At 44.7% G+C, this 15,770-nt stretch overlaps 1 protein-coding gene across 6 annotated transcripts in view; it reads left to right on the top strand.

The window, feature by feature from the left end:
- Positions 1–144: 144 nt before the first annotated feature.
- Positions 145–15,770, top strand: part of FAT3 (FAT atypical cadherin 3) — a 403,423-nt gene continuing 387,797 nt past the window's right edge. For all 6 annotated transcript variants that reach the window (XM_027651027.1, XM_027650956.1, XM_027651114.1 and 3 more), the window contains exon 1: positions 145–229. The gene's annotated coding sequence lies outside the window, so the exon portion shown is untranslated. The remainder of the gene's footprint in view (positions 230–15,770) is intronic.

Raw genomic sequence — 15,770 nt, 5'->3', positions numbered from 1 at the left:
GCGGGCGGTGGCGGCGGCGCGGTCCCTCCCCGCGGGCGGGAGGCGGGCGCGGGCTGCGCTCCCGGCAGGCTGCGCTGGGCTGGGCTGCGCTGAGCTCGGCGCGGCGCCGGGCGGGGGTTGCCCCACTCGGCTCCCTGACTCTCTCCCGCCACAGCCCCGGCGGCGCCTAAGGCGGCATGGAGACCCGGCGCGGGAGGCCGCGGGCCAGCGCCCGGAGCTGAGCCGGCCGGTGCGTACCCGCCTGGGGCCGGGGAGGGGCGCCGAGGGGATGGCGGAGAAACTTTCCGCCGGGCAAACTCGGCGGTGCGCGGGGGCGCCGGGGGCTGCGGCCGCGACTCGGGGAAACTTCTGCCTCGGGGACTCCGCCGCGGCGCCGTCTCTGCACTGTTCCCGTGTCCTGCTCCCGTCCGCGCTCCGCTCCCTGTCAGCGGCCGGTCGCGCTCCCTCTTTGCCGTGCAAGGTGCAGCGGCGGGCGGATGTCCCCGGTGCGCTCCCCGTTTCGCACGGGGGTTTAGCTCGCAAGTAGGCAAGAGCTGGGTTTTCATGTTTGAAATTTTCCTCACTACCTTTTAAATTTTTTTGTTGTTGTTGTTTTAAACTTGCAGCAGGGAGCGGGCGAGGGCAAGAGGGGGGGTGTGCGTGTCTGTCCCTGCTCTTCAGCTGCAGTTGCTCTTGGCTGAGCCTGGGGACTGGCTGCAGCTGCTTGGGATGAGGAGAGACTAATGTTACCGGGAGACCTGCCTGTTCGTATTTCGTTTTGTCTGTCTGTCTCTCTGTTTTTTCCTCAATGTTTTTAGGAGGAAGGATTCGCCTTGCCCTCCCTGTTCGCAGGCTCCAGCGCCGGGGCGCTGTTTGGACCTGGGAGAGCGCCCTGTCCGGGGACAGCGGGGGCAGCAGCCATGTCCCCCCCGCCCCTGCCGGGCTTTGTTGGGGCTGGTCGCTCCGGGCTCCGCGGAGCAGAGGCAGGAGGGTCCCCATCCCCTCCGCGCTGTCGGGGGACTGCCCTCTGCGTCCCAAGGGCGCCCGAAACTCGGCGCCACAAGGGTGTGTGAGTGTCTGTGTGTCTCCGTGTAAATATATGTGTGTGCAAGGCCAGAGGCATGCCCGGAGTGTGCATCTGTGCGAAGGGAACTTGCTCCGGCTGGGGATGAGTTAAACGTGGTTCTCCCAGCTCTAACTTCTATTGAAAGGAAGTAATCCAGCCTCCCCTGCCCAGTTTTTGAACCCCGCTGGATTATTTGCAGAAGGAAAAGAAAGCCACAAGGAACGCATCAGTGGGTGCCTTTTCCCTTTTTTTGTTTTTTTATTTTTTTTTTTATTTTTGCCCGTTGGGGGTTCGTGCATTTGCGTTGTCGTCGGGACGATTAAGCGTTGCCGAGTGTCCTTAGTCCCAGGTCCAATTAAAATAAATACAAGTAAATGGGACATAAAGGCAAGTCAGCGCTGACATCCCGGCAGAGGCACTAAAGCATCAAGTGTGGTTAAACGGAAGGGACTCAAGAAAATGAATGCTTCTCTTCGTACTCATTTGCTTTCCGTTTGCAGCGCTGTCAGACAGCTTAGCGAGGTGCATCGTTTGATCAGGATTCATGTATTCTTAACCAACCTCTGTCCAGCAGAAAGAAAGAGGGAAAGAAGGAGAGAAAGAAATAAAGAGAGAAGGAGTCTTCTGCACAGGCTTTTTAACTTATGTCTCATTTAGCAAATGCTTTGCTTTATGAAATTTGAGTTGAGTTCTCAGCAAAGGAATTAAAAATCAGGAGAGGGTGAACTATGAGGAATGCAGAGCAGGGTTGCTGCACCATTTCCTAGTTGCTGCCTGGAGTCAGTGCTTTCACTGAGGACTCATTCCTAGTCTGGAGCAGTTGTGGGGATGGTGTAAGCATTAGTTGGGAAAGCAGAACAAGACAAAATAGCCTGGCTAGTTGTTGTCTGTCTTTTTTTTTTTTTTTCCTGCTTACAATCAGAGGGCTTATCCTTCAGTTGAACAAAAATTTACTTTTGTTGCTTGGAGAGGACTTGGTGGTGGATGCAAGGAGAGAAGGAATGATCCTTCTGGAGCCAGCCTGCCTTTGGAGAGCGCTGCTGAGAAAGAGCTTACAGGTGTGATCCTTGCATTCCAAAAGCACCTGGAGTCTTATTGAGAGAGCCAGGTAGGAGCCAGTGTACTTCAGCGCTGTAAACTGGGAATATCCCTCTGTTTGATCCTTTGGTGGTGCTAGTGTTGTAGAAAATCAGCAGGTTGGCTGTACTTGCCTTGATGCAGCAAATCATACTTTTATTTATTTTTGTTCCTGTTTTTTTTAAAGCTTGATTCTTAACATAGAATCTGTTGGCATTGTAATGACTGTGTTCCATACCTGTGTGCTGATGGTATGCAGGATGATTCCTGAACTGTGTGATATGTTACTGTGTTGTTATCCTATGTGCTGGACTGTGATGGGGTATAGCACTCCCATTTTCCTCAAGTGCTGGCTTGCTCTATTTCTGAGGCAAGGGTCTTCTGTTCCACCAGGTTTCATTGTCATGGCTCCTGCCATGTTGCACTATTGTGACCTGATATACTCTGGTTGATGGATTCTGTCAAATACAATGAAATAAGCAATTAGGAGAGAGTTAGGGTGTCTAGCCATTGCTTTTTAGGAGCAGTTTGTAGCTGCTGTTCCACTACAGATATATTTCTGTGCTGAGTTCTGAAATGTCCTCTGACACACGCCAACTGCAGTCATACTGCTTGTATTTACTGACAGGTTTTTCTGAAGGACAGAAAGTTGGTTAGGAAAAGATTTGTTTTAGAATGGTGTGCCAGTATGAAACATCATGCTTCTGGATCCACATTTGAATCCCTTATAGGGTCTTCAACTGTCTTAAATTTCTTAACTGTTTGATGAGTATTTGGTTGCTTATGTGGAGGGTTTCATGACTTCTAGCTGCAGTTCATAACACGAAAGCTTTTGGCACTGTTAAGGCAGCCTTACTGTGCTGGCTGGAAGTCTCAAGGCAGAATGAGCAGGGACTCAAAATCGCTGCAATAGAGGTGAAATCCTGGCTGTGCTGACTTCAGTGGGAGTTTTGCCATAGATGACAATGGGCCAAAGCTTCAATCCAGAAGTAGTTCTTCCTTCTTGTTGGTAATACTGCTGTATGCTCTGGGGAAACTTTCGCTTTTCTGCTGCCACCCAGACTGTGTCTGTTAGGCAGAGAAGATAGAAGTCTCTTAGGATGTCATACTGTGTCTTTCACAAGCACAGCATTCCTGGGAAGGAAATCAGGGTAGATAGGAGTGGAAGCAAAACCCCAAATGTGGACACATGCTGATTGTCTCGTTGCTTGTGTCCTGAGTCATTCCAGGAACACGGATCAAGAACTCTGAACTGAGCACAATTAGCTTCTTGAAACTGCAAGGAGGGATCTGTCAGTGGCTGTAGCCAGTGTGTCCCCCAGTCCCTGCTTCTGTATTTGCAAATTATCGGTTTAGTGACAGACATTAAATATGTGAAGCAACAGTACATTCATTAATTCAACTCTACTTAGCCTGTGCACACTGAGTTTTCTATGTGTCTGTGATCTAGTGAGCTATTCTCAGAGACACTTCATATATTCAGCATCCAGATGAATTTTTGTGTTAAATGACAGTGACAAAATGGAAGTGTTTGATACCTTTTTTCCACAGCTTGGAAGGTATGTGATACAGAACATCAGAATATGCATTTAATCAGTGCTGATTGAAAGCTGGTCCAGGTCATGGCCATGTAATGAAACTGGTCTTTTCAACAGGAATGTGTTGCTCAAGTTTATTATATTCAGTGGAATAGAAGAGAGTTTGTTAATATATAACAAAAACATTGACTGGGAATGAGGTATTTGAATCTCTCTGATTTTTAAATTTTTTTTTCTTTTTACAATGGAAACACTTTGGTCTCTGTAATTCCAGTGCAGATAGTTTTTCTTTGCAGTACATTCTTCTACCGTGCATTCACCCCAGACTTTTTGGTATTTTACTTGTGTATGATGACAAAAGAAATGAAAATATAAACTAATGTGAAACTAAGTAGCCTGTCTTGCATTCTTATTCCTTACTTTAAGAGACTTAAATAATGAGAATATCTTAAACTGTTATAAATTACAGCTTATTAATGTCTCTTAGCTTTTTTGCTATGAGGATTTATGCGTCTAAAACAGAATTCTCATTTTCTCATTTAATTGAGATAAGCGTGTAGGCCTCATTTTATCCCAGTATAAAAGATTATATATATATTGTAACAGGTATCGTATTAGACCCTGAAGTCACACGAGTTGTTAACATCTGAATGTGTATGTCGGGGCAAGTAAGTGTGTTGGGCACTGTTAGTGCTGTCAGGCTGCAAAAGATGGCAGTGCTGTGAAGAAGGATCTAAGCAAACCTCGCTGGGCTGTTGTTCAAACCATTACTTTGAGATCTGCATGGACTTCCAGCTTCTGGGTTTGCGGTTTGCTTTTTTTTTTTTAAATAAGTGCAATTCAGAGAATTGATGATAATTATTATTATATACTTTGCTCTGAATATTGTCTAAACCTTAAGTACTGTATTCTCTTCAGTGCTTGAACTCAACGGCTGAGCTGGAGGGAGGACTTGCTGGGTGCTGGACTAGAATATGCATCCAGTGGTGGTGGGAGAGACATGCTATTCTTATCTTGCTTATTTTTCTTAATTTCATATGCAGTGCTACAGACTTGGGGCAGAATGGCAGGAAATATACCTGATGGAAAGGGACTAGGGTGTACTGGTTAACAACAGCTGAACATGAACCAGCTGTGTGCCCAGGTGGCAAAGAAGGCCAATGGCATCCTAGCTTGGATCAGCAATAGTGTGGCCAGCAGGACCAGGGCAGCGATTGTTCCCCTGTACTCGGCACTGGTGAGGCCACACCTCGAATCCTGAGTTCAGTTTTGGGCCCCTCACTCCAAGAAAGACATTGAAATCCTGGAGCGTGTCCAGAGAAGGGCGATGGAGCTGGGGAAGAGTCTGGAGCACAAGTCTGATGAGAAGGGACTGAGGATGCTGGGTTTATTTAGCCTGGAGAAAAAGAGGCTCAGGGGAGACCTCCTCATTCTCTACAACTACCTGGAAGGAGATTGTAGCCAGGTGGGGGTTGATCTCTTCCACAAAGTAGAAAGCCATAGGACAAGAGGAAATGATGTCCAGTTATGCCAGTGGAGGTTTAGATTGGATACTAGGAAAAACTTCTTCATGAAAAGGGCTGTCAAGCATTGGAAGAGGCTGCCCAGGGTTGAGTCACCCTCCCTGGATGGATTTAAGGAGCGTGTAGATGTGGCACTTGGGGACATGGTTTAGTGGTAACTTGGCGGTGCTGGGTTAATGCTTGGACTTGGTGATCTTAGAGGTCTTTTCCAAACTTAATGATTCTGTGAAAACTACAAAATACAGGTTATTTTGAGTGAAATTGGTGTTGCATGGGATTAGTAGCAAGGCTACCACCAATATGAAAACTTCCTGATTTCACTCTTTTTTTTTTTCTTGAAAGAATCAAGAGGAGACCTTGAGTTGGGTTGCAGGGATGTAGAGAGATGTAGGGTTTTGTGTTGGAAAATTCTCCATTGTCTTATTGAGCTGTTGTTGTTTTTGCTGATGTTCTTGGTGTAGGAGCCTGGCTACTATAATAATTATACATAAACTATGCCTGTACTGTCTGTCATCCACAGTAAATCAAAGGCATGGACCCTGCAGGCACTTAGAGCAAGTTAACACAAATGAAAAACACCATTGGCTTTGCCTAGGAGAAAATATTTTATTTCTTTTTCCTAGATGATGACACTACTAATTGTATGGCTGTCAGTGCATGAGCATAACTTCTTTTGACATCAGTGAGTGTTGCCTTGATCATTACATGTTTGCCAACATAGTGCAGTCTCTGCTGCAAGGGTTCAGTGGTGCTATCCCTCTACCCCTGCAGAGTCCACTGCTCCATCCTTTGGCTGTGGAGGTGGTCAGAGAGATGTGGCAAAATGTGGAGTGGCTCCTCTGGACTGAGATCCTCCTTCCTTTTTTACTATCTAAGCAGATTTCTCCCTGCTTTTGAAAAGCACCCCTGATTTTTAGAATTATTTTTAAATGGGTTTAGCAGCCCATTCTTAGATGTGCTTTCCAGGCAGGTAGCCATCAAAAGGCTGAGTTAGGCCACTTCTGTCTCCAGTGGAGCTGGTGGTGCGGTTTAATGCTGACTGTAGTAAGAGTTGGTTTTGGGCCATTCAGAGCTCTTAAAATCCTGCCCTGCAGCATTTCCAGCTTCTTAGCTTGGTCCTGTAGAGCATCTGGGGAGGGGGAAATAGTTTTGATGACTTCCTGTAGTGCTGGTGAGAAATGATCTGTCACCAGCTCTGGAAATGCACAACACAACTTGTCTCTGCTTGCACCACTGTGCAAACCAGCCATAAATAATGTTTCTTCCATGTCTTTGCAGACTTCAAAGATTATTCCAGCTGTTGCAGGAAGCCTAGTGAGAGAAGGTAGCTGCAAGTGTAATTGTAGCTTCAGGACTTTAGCTCAATCAAATTCTAAACAATCTGATAAAAATTACAGACACTTCAATGTTGTTAAAGGTTAAAAGCAAGCCCTCTTCAGAACAACTATTAATGCTTTACATCTTAAAATAAAAGATCTTATTAATATTTCTAAATAACATTGAACATACATTTTTGTCTTCGAACCATCTGAGCACTTCACATGATAGCACAGACTATATTTGATGATAAATGCATATAATGACAGCATAAATGTCAGTTTTGCTATCAGATATGTTGCATTGATATCTTTTTAATATTAAACATGATTATGTCCCACATTGCTTAAACAAATCACGGCACCCAGAGAGTCTTAAGAGGATGCCTTTGTGTTCTGCCACAGGGTGAAATTCTTTGTTGAGTCTTCATATTTCGTGCAATCCTAGAATGGTTTGTATTGGAAGGGACCTTAAAAATCAGCTAGTTCCAACCCCACACTATGGGCAGGGACACCTTCCACTAGATCAGATTGCTCAAAACCCATCATCCAGTCTGACCTTGGAACACTTCCAGGGATGGGGCATCCACAGCTTCTCTGAGTAACCTGTTAGAGTGCCTCACCACCCTCACAGTAAAGAATTTCTTCCTAATATCTAATCTAAACCTACCCTCTTTCAGTTTTAATCCATTACCCCTTGTTCTATCACTACACTATAAAAATTCCCTCTGCAGCTTTTTTTTATGCTCCCTTTGGATACTGGAAGATGCTAGAAGTCTCCCCAGAGCATTCTCTTATCCAGGATGAACAGCCCAAATTCTCTCAACCTGTCTTCATAGGAGAGGTGTTCCTGACTTCTGATCATCTTCTTGGCTCTCCTCTGGACTCACTCCAACAGGTCAATGCCTTTCAGGTGCTGAGGATCACAGAGCTGGAAGCAGTAGTCCAGGTGGGGTCTCATGTGAGCAGAATAGAGGGGCAGAATCACTTCCCTCAACCTGCTGGCCATGCTTCTTTTTGTGAAGTTCAGGATATGGTTGGCTTTCTGGGCTGCCAGCACACATTTCTGGCTTAAATTCAGTTTTTCATCCACCAGCACCCCCAAGTTCTCCTCATGGCTGCTCTCAGTCAATTCTTAGTCTGTGTGTGTTTGGGATTGCTCTGACTCATGTGCAGGACGTTGCACTTGGTCTTGTTGAACTTCATGATGTTTGCACAGACCCATCTCTCAAGCGTGTCCAGGTCCCTCTGGATGACATCCCTTCCCTCCAGTGTGTCAACCACACCACACAGCTTAGTGTCATTGGCAAAGTTGCTGAGGGTGCCCTCAATCCCACTGTCCACGTTGCTGACAAAGATGTTAATGCCGGTCCCAAAACTGACCCCTGAGCAATGCCACTCCTTACTAGTCTCCACTTGGGCATTGAGCTGTTAACTACAACTCTTGGAGTGTGACCAACCAGATAGTTCCCTATTCATCAAGTGGTCCATCCAGCAAATCCATGTCTCTTCAGCTTAGAGATACGGACATTACGTGGGACTGTGTCAAGAGCTTTGCACAAGTCCAGGTGGATGATTTCTGTTGCTCTTCCCTCATCCACCAACGCTGTGCCCCCAGAGTAGAACGCCACCAGATTTGTCAGGTATCATTTGCCCTTGGTTAAGCCATGTTGGCTGTCACCAATTACCTCCATATTTTCCATGTGCCCTAGCATAGTTTTGGGGAGGATCTCCTCCGTGATCTTACTGGGTACAGACTGACCGGCTGTAGTTCCCTTGGTCCTCCTTTTTAATCCAGCAGTGGGAACTTCACGGGTCTGCCATGACTTCTCAGATATGTTGGACAGTGGCTCAGCTACTTCCTTTGGCCAGTTCCCTCAGGACCTGCAGATGCAGTTCATCGAGTTTCATGGATTTGTGCAACTTCAGGTTCTTTAGATGTTATTGAACAGATGTTCTCCTGCAGTGAGTGGTTATTCCTTCTCCCAGTCCCTGACTTTGCCTTCTATAACTTGGGCGGTGTGACTGGAGCACTTTGCAGTGAAGACTGAGGCAAAAAAGTAAAAAGTACCTCAGCCATTTCAATATCCTGGGTAACCAGGTCTTCTGTTTGCTTCTGGAGAGGGCCTAAATTTTCCCCAATCTTCCTTTTATCACTGGCTTACCTATAGAAGCTTTTCTTGTTGCCCTTTGAGTCTCTGGACAGATTTAATTCTGTCAGTTCTTTACTTTCCTAACTTGCTCCCTGGCTGTTCAGACAATCTCTCTGTATTCTTTCCAGGCTGCCTGTCCTTGCTGCCACCCTCTGTAAGCTTCCTTTTTGTGTTGTAGTTTTTCCAGGAGCTCTTGTTCATCCATGCATCCATATTTAAATAATTATTTAATAATTTTGAGATCTACATGTTTGGGATGGGTTTGGTTAGGTTGTTTGGCTTTTTTTTTGAAAACTGGTGTTTGAAATTCTGTCATTCATATTCTGTAAGTGACAATTAGATAATGACAACTCGTGGCTGCAGTCAGGTTAGTGAAGTTGTGACTTGCATGTCTGCATCTTTGTGGTGAGATTGCATGTGAGGCAGAATTGCCAGCTTGTGTTGGGATGACCTAGCTTTATGGATTTTCACTGCAGTGCAATGCAATGATGGATACACTGGTAGTCAATAAACTCAGAGCTGAGGCTTTACATACATTTTTTCCAGAGGCTTTCTTTGATATCTTTTAGTCAAAATTCAGACACCACTGTTCACCATTAGGATTTTCAAGGAAGCATAATTGCTGATTTCCTTCAGAGAAGACTAACCTTTTTTGGTTTTGTTCTTGCACTTCGTAAGAAAAAAAAAAAAGACAACATTTTCTATTTCTGCTTTGCCCTAGGTAGTGGGTGTCCATATTATTATAGTGGTCCATAACTAGAAAAGCACTGTACTACCCAGAAGGAAATGTTCCTTTGGCAGAGAAGCTAGAGGATTGGGTGGAACAACAGTAGCAGTAATTATTACTATTGTTATTTTAAGCTGGAGGTTTTCATTCAGGGCCAGGATGCAAATAGTGAAAAGGCAGCTGTTGCTTTCCAGTAGCCAAAAGTCTTCCATGTTGTCAGATACTGAATAGCTGGAGGGTGACACGAGAGTGGCATCATGATGGTGAAACCTTCTGGCACTTTTGCCACTTGCCTGGACCATGAAGGCTGGATAATTATGTGAGTTTTCATGGAGCAGGCTGGTTTTAAGTCTTACTATTGACTTTCTATGCGTGAACACAGTTCTCTCCAAATGAGGTGTGAGCTTTGGATCACCTTGGATGCATTGGAGAAGGCTTGGCCAGCTTGCCTTGCTGCCCTGTTCAGGCTGCTGGCTCGCTTCCCTCAGCTTTGCACGGCAACATCTGTTTGGGAGGTTCTTTACCCAGCATGGTTTGTACAGGGAATATGTAAAGATGCCCACAGGGCTCCTTTGGTGGGTTTACTGCATTAGTAAAAAGCATTGTGATTCGCATCTTTAGAACTGTAAACAAATTTTCTGTGTGCTTTTGCAGCCGTATCATGAGGTCAGGAGTAAATGGTGAGGTACGTATGCTGCTGTCAGGGCTTTGGGAATTGACCCTTGCCAGTACGTGATGTGTCTGTTTGGCTGTTTGGGTGAATTTACACAGTGAGGTTCAGCTGGACTCATGCTGAGTCCTAGTCCTCTGAGTTTGCACAGTGTATGCTGGAGCTCTGCATTGGAGCAAACCAGCAAATCATGCTGACAGAGCGAGCCTGAAGGGCCCTGCTGGAAATGAAACCTGTGGTGATTCCCTGTGGATTATCATGCTGTAGGGAAAAAGACCTGCATACCATGTTAAAGCAGCAGGATGCAGAGCTTTCTTTCTTTCTCTGTGCCTCCTCAGCTGTTTCCTTCTGTTCGTAGTGGTTTAGTGACAGCTAAAATGATTCTTTAACAAATATCAGTTGATGTACAGCTGACTTTTTCACATGTAGATGGTGAGCCTGGAAAGTCTAAGGAGAGAGTGAAAGGAAAGAGAGAGAGGATTTCAAGTTAAGTAAGGAGTGAGTAGAATGTACTTCCATGTCTGGGCATGGGTTGATTAGCAAAGGATGGGGAAAAGAAACAGTGGGAAGGGGCAGTTTTCTGATGGTAGTGACTGAATAAAGGAATTTGGAAGATTTGGGGTCCTGGACTATGCTAGGTACCTGACTGGGGAATGGGGAGAGGGAGGAAGATGATAGGAGACTTCAGCTGTATTTGCCCTTACTTTAATTGTTTTTGTTGGGGTTTTTTTAAGCTGTCCTAAATACCTAAGATTTCCATCTTGGCTAAAACAACATAGCTAATGTCTTTTTTTGGCGTTCTTAGATTGACAAGCCTAAAATGTGCTTTCATTAGCTAACTTTCTGCAAGTGGAAAGTGTTTCTGGACATAGATTCTGAGAGACAGTGATGTACAAAGGATCTGGCTGAGACTGAACCAAATTTGACTCTTATCAAAATTTTGGTAATTTTGAGAATGCTTTATCCCTTATGCTATTGGTTTGTTTTGTCTATAAAAATGAAGGTGATGGTAATAATAATAAAAGCTATTTTTCTACCCGTCCCCCGAAACTTTGAATAAAGTGTTATTGTAATAGGCGTACAAGCTAAAGGAGTATTATTGAAGAAATTCACATCACTTCTCTCACTGACTCTCCTGAGAGATTTCCTTCTGGCTTCACAGTTTCTCTGATGCACAAGTTCTTCTTAACCCAAGCTTTCATAAAATGAATTCCATCACTCCTTCAAATGTAACAGTTTATTACAGTCAGCTTGCAGTGTATGCCCTGCAAGGGATTCATCTGCCCAGTGGACTGGCCTGGCTCACATCCACCGTAAGAGGGTCTTGGCAAACGGAGGGAATTTGCAGCATCCTGCAGTGTTCTCTTGTGCATAAAATTTGCCTTTCTCACTTTTATTGCTCTTCATCTACTGCATGTTCTTCTCCCAGTACCCAGCCGCAGTGAAACATCCTCAGTCCATGTAACAATATGAAAGAGAGCTTAGCCTTTTACATCAAAAGTAATTTGTCTCCTGATTGATGTGTTGCTGGAGCTGTAGGAGCATCATTTCTCATTTGGGTAGTCCTGTTGGGTATGTCAACCTTGCGTCTTGAGTGTTGGTCTCATGTTGCCATTAGGACCAAAACTCCAGCCAGAGGTCAAGCCCTCCACTGAGTTTGTTAATCCAAGTGCGCATGGTGGTCGCTGGTGCTCCCAGGCAGCTGGGAGTTTATACAGCAGCTGCGTGCAGAAGGCGGGCTGGGCAAGGAGCTTGTCATGGCCACAGAGCATGCTGTCCTTCTGGCCACTCTTGCAGATGCCCTTCAGAGGTTATATGGAAATATGCACTGACTTGAACAGGAATCATTAAGCAGAAATTATGTAGGCCATTATCCTGTGTGGAGTGGGAGTTCTTGTGCAGTGTGTGTGTACACTGAGGATTGTGGCTGTTATTGTGGTACATCCTTACCGTGTGATGCTCTTAGATGTTTTAAAGTTCACAATAAGATTGGCCACCTTCAGGGTGCACTTTATGCATGGACTATCTTTACTGTACTGAGGGCATAACTGTATTTGTTCCTGAAGGTCAGCAGAAGTCCTAGTTTCTGCTGTCCTCTTGGTTAAGTAGTTCTTGGCATTTGTGGAGCCGTTTTCAATCCACCGCGGTGAAACCAAGATTAGAATCTGATTTTTTGGATTTCAGAAGAAAATAATAGTGACTTCTCGTGAATGTTCGTATCCCTGCCAGTAGAGGCTGGATGACTTAATCTCTGCATATATCAACATGTTGATCAAGTTTCACAGCAAAGTATCCAGGGCTAACTATAACAAATATTTAAAAATGTAAGCCTGGGCTGTAACTTAAAACCTTTCTTGGTTATACAATTCTGAGTGTAATGGGAGTGAAAGCTCAGGGCTGGATTTTAGGATAGCTTTATCTGCAGTAATATTCAGCTCTAGGTCTATCAAAACAACCTTCTAAAGCCAGAGCTGCCTGTGGCATGGCATTCAATCAAATATGCCTTAATAAAGTCAGTGTGAGGTTCCCTATCGAAAGGAAAAATGAAGTCTTTGAGAATATCTCCTTTTCAGATACCTGTTAGGAGGTCCCAGGGCTGAGATCCTGTGAAAATGACAAAGTTGCATTAATTCTTGATGTGTTTCCTGAGAGAGATGGGGCTGATTGGTTTGCTCTTTCCTTCCTTGTCTTTGGGCGAAGCAAGGAGCATAAGACTGAAGCCCATCTCATGGGTGGAGATGGGAGCGGAACCCTTTGCAAAGTGATTACTGAGGGGCTGCTGTTTCTAGAGCAGGATTTTAAAACCAACTGGCATGCAGAGGTGCATACCATGCCTTGCAAATGGAGGTACTTCAACCTGCTTATTCCAGCAGGTCAACCCCAGGTGCAGCTGACAGGGATCAGGTGGGTTTTGAGACCTAATGCAGAAATGCCATAGACTGAACTCGTCTCATCTTTGCCATTGCCAGCCAGAGCACTTCACTTGTAGTAATGTTATTTTGTCATGAGCCAAACAAAACCACAGAATTAAGCTAAAACCACACCAGACTATGGGTTTTAAAGCTATCAGTCAATCTATTAATTTTAAAGATAAACCTTTTCTGGCTTACTTTCCTGTACTGATTCTTTTTTAGCTCTTAATGTCTCTTCCATGGCCATTCAGGAGTTGACTTTACACTAGGTCACTGGGACAACAACAGGAATGAGGAGTGGGGGGTTTGCCGCCATTTACAAAATCAATAACTCTTTTCTCCCTAAGAGTTTGGACCCTGAGTTGGAGCAGACTTCCTAGCTGGCTGTATTGTGAACGTATAAACATTTGGCATCTTCTGTAATATCCAGACTTTCAAATCTTCCCTGAGATATTCACTTAATAGTTACAGGATGAAAAAGTAAATCTGCAGACCAACAGTCCCTCCAAGAAAAACATTTTACCATCCTTGTTTGTGTGCCAGGGTTCTTCCCTGTGAAGCGAAAAGTGGAAATCCTGAAACACTGACAAGTGTGGGAATATTTCCCAAATTCGATTGGAGAGAGATGTTATTGTCTATTACCTTCAGGTCCTGTATTGCACAAGTCTGCAAAATCTCTGGGAGTCAAGTTTTCCATCCAGATGTTAGCTTGTCTCATCCCCAGCAGTAAGTCCCAAAGCTGTATAAAGCTGTATCTCCTAGGAAGGGATGAGTACTGAGCCCTCACACTCCATTTAAATGGATGGACCGGTGCTCCACCTGCAGTGGTACTGCACAGACACAGGATCCTGATTTGTTCTGGTGATAGCTTTCTTTAAGGAGTTCCCAGAAAATATTTAGTATATCTTGGTATTTAGTGTGTGGGTGTTTCATAAGATGAACCTTTAGAAGGAGGGAATTTATGGAGCAGTTTGATAGGAATGACTGATAATGAGTCAAAATGCTGCTAAGCAGCCCTGAGCTGCTGCTATCTGGTATGGTCCTGCTGGTTGTCACAGCCAGCTCCTTCTGGAGGCTCGGTTTTACCGAGGTACTGTAGACACAGCTTCAGCCCATAAACATGTAGTGTTTCACTGATAAATATCAAAAAGCTTCATGAGTTGGGACAGGATTCTTTCCCATTTTAGCAATTAAGAAATCAAGGCAGAGGCAAGTTGAATTGACTTGCTCCATGGCCACATAAAGGTTAGGAGTTGAGTGAGATACAAGATGCAGCTATCCTCAGATTTTGATGAGCAGCAGACTCTGCCCGAGAGGGAGAAGACACAGTGAGGAGTTTCCTTTAAGTGGGAGCTTTTTTACTTACTATACAGCTGGTGGAGCCAGGAGGAGACCAGTCCTGAGATGGGTTCAGTGCAGTTGCAGCCCCTAAGCTCCCTTTGTGGTAGGTATAGCCCTCTTCTCCATTTTGCCATAGGCTGGCTGATAAGCCTCATCCTTCCACTGAAACACTTATCTGATGTGCTCCCTGGTTTTGTCTAGGAACAGAACAGCACAGAGATGGGTGTAAGATGTTTTGGATCCACATTCTTCTGCTGCTACCATTTTCTTTTGTGTTAATCCACCTTGGCTGAAACCAAGAATCACCTGCATTTTCTCTGAAAAATGAAGCTTTGTGATTTCAGCCTTTGGGGCTCTCCTTCCTCTTGTAATTTCATTTAATTTGCTCTGTCTTGGACTATCCTTGAGCTGAATGTGCATTTATGTATATAGCGGGGAATACCCAAGGGAAGAGAGTAGCAAAGAAGAAAGCTGCCTTGCTGCTCCTGAGTCCCTCCTGCAGTGCAAGCCCTGGCTACATCCTTGACTGTGCATTGCATAAGCTTTGCCCAGCACTGCAGTGCTAACAGAGTGAGTCATGTTGGTTATGGCACTGTGCAAGTTGATTTAACTCAACGTTTATGTCCCGCTCTTCCCTTTCCTATAAGAGACAATTAGTAAGTGGTATTTCTCTAGAGAAAACTGATCCAGATTTTAAGGTAATCAAACATCACCTATGACCTTTCACAGAGGTGCAATTTGTCCAAGTCCAGGGAACTGATGCCTGACCCCGAAGAAGACGGTCTCCTGGGCTCCTTATCATCATCAGAGCTAGAGATAAAGGAATTGCATGTATGAAAAGTCACCCTAGCTTAGTAAGAGAGACCCCCTCTATGGTTAATGATAAGCACTTCCAAGTGGGTTTCATTCCTCCCTTCCCGTGTATCTGGCAAGGCAGTTGGGATGGGTGATTCATGCTGCTTACATTGGTTAGTGGCAGTGGAGTTGACTAATTTAGATTTGATTCGTAACTTTTAGCTGGCTGACTTGGATGAGAAAAATTCCTCACTTACCATCTTGGGTGAGTTTAGTGACCTCCAGTAGTGCCACCACACTAGTGTCTGTTAGAAAACAATATTGGTGGAAGAAAAGAATAAAGAAAGATATTTAAGAAAATAAAATTAGGTGTCACTGCTAGGTTTCTCTTAATTTGAAGACCCAGGATGGTTAGCAATTGCTAATGTATTTTCTTGAGATATCTGCTGTTGAGAGCATGTGCACATTATGTTCTGTGAAAGTTTAGGATGAAAGCTAATCATGTTTAACTTACAGATACCCTGTAACTGGGAAGCAGCAATTAGAAAGGAAACAATAGCAGAAATTAAAAGAGGAAGAAAATTCTATTAATTCCTGTCTTTTTGGTAGAAGGTAGATCAGTGAGCTGAGAAGGACCCTAAACAGACTTGTGGTTCTCACGCAGGGAGGTTGG

This window comes from Corapipo altera, unplaced genomic scaffold, assembly GCF_003945725.1.
Source record: "Corapipo altera isolate COAL_440 unplaced genomic scaffold, ASM394572v1 0, whole genome shotgun sequence".
In the NCBI taxonomy this organism is placed as follows: Eukaryota; Metazoa; Chordata; class Aves; order Passeriformes; family Pipridae; genus Corapipo; species Corapipo altera.
Note: the sequence above shows the minus strand (reverse complement) of the source record. Positions and strands in the feature narration are given on the sequence as shown.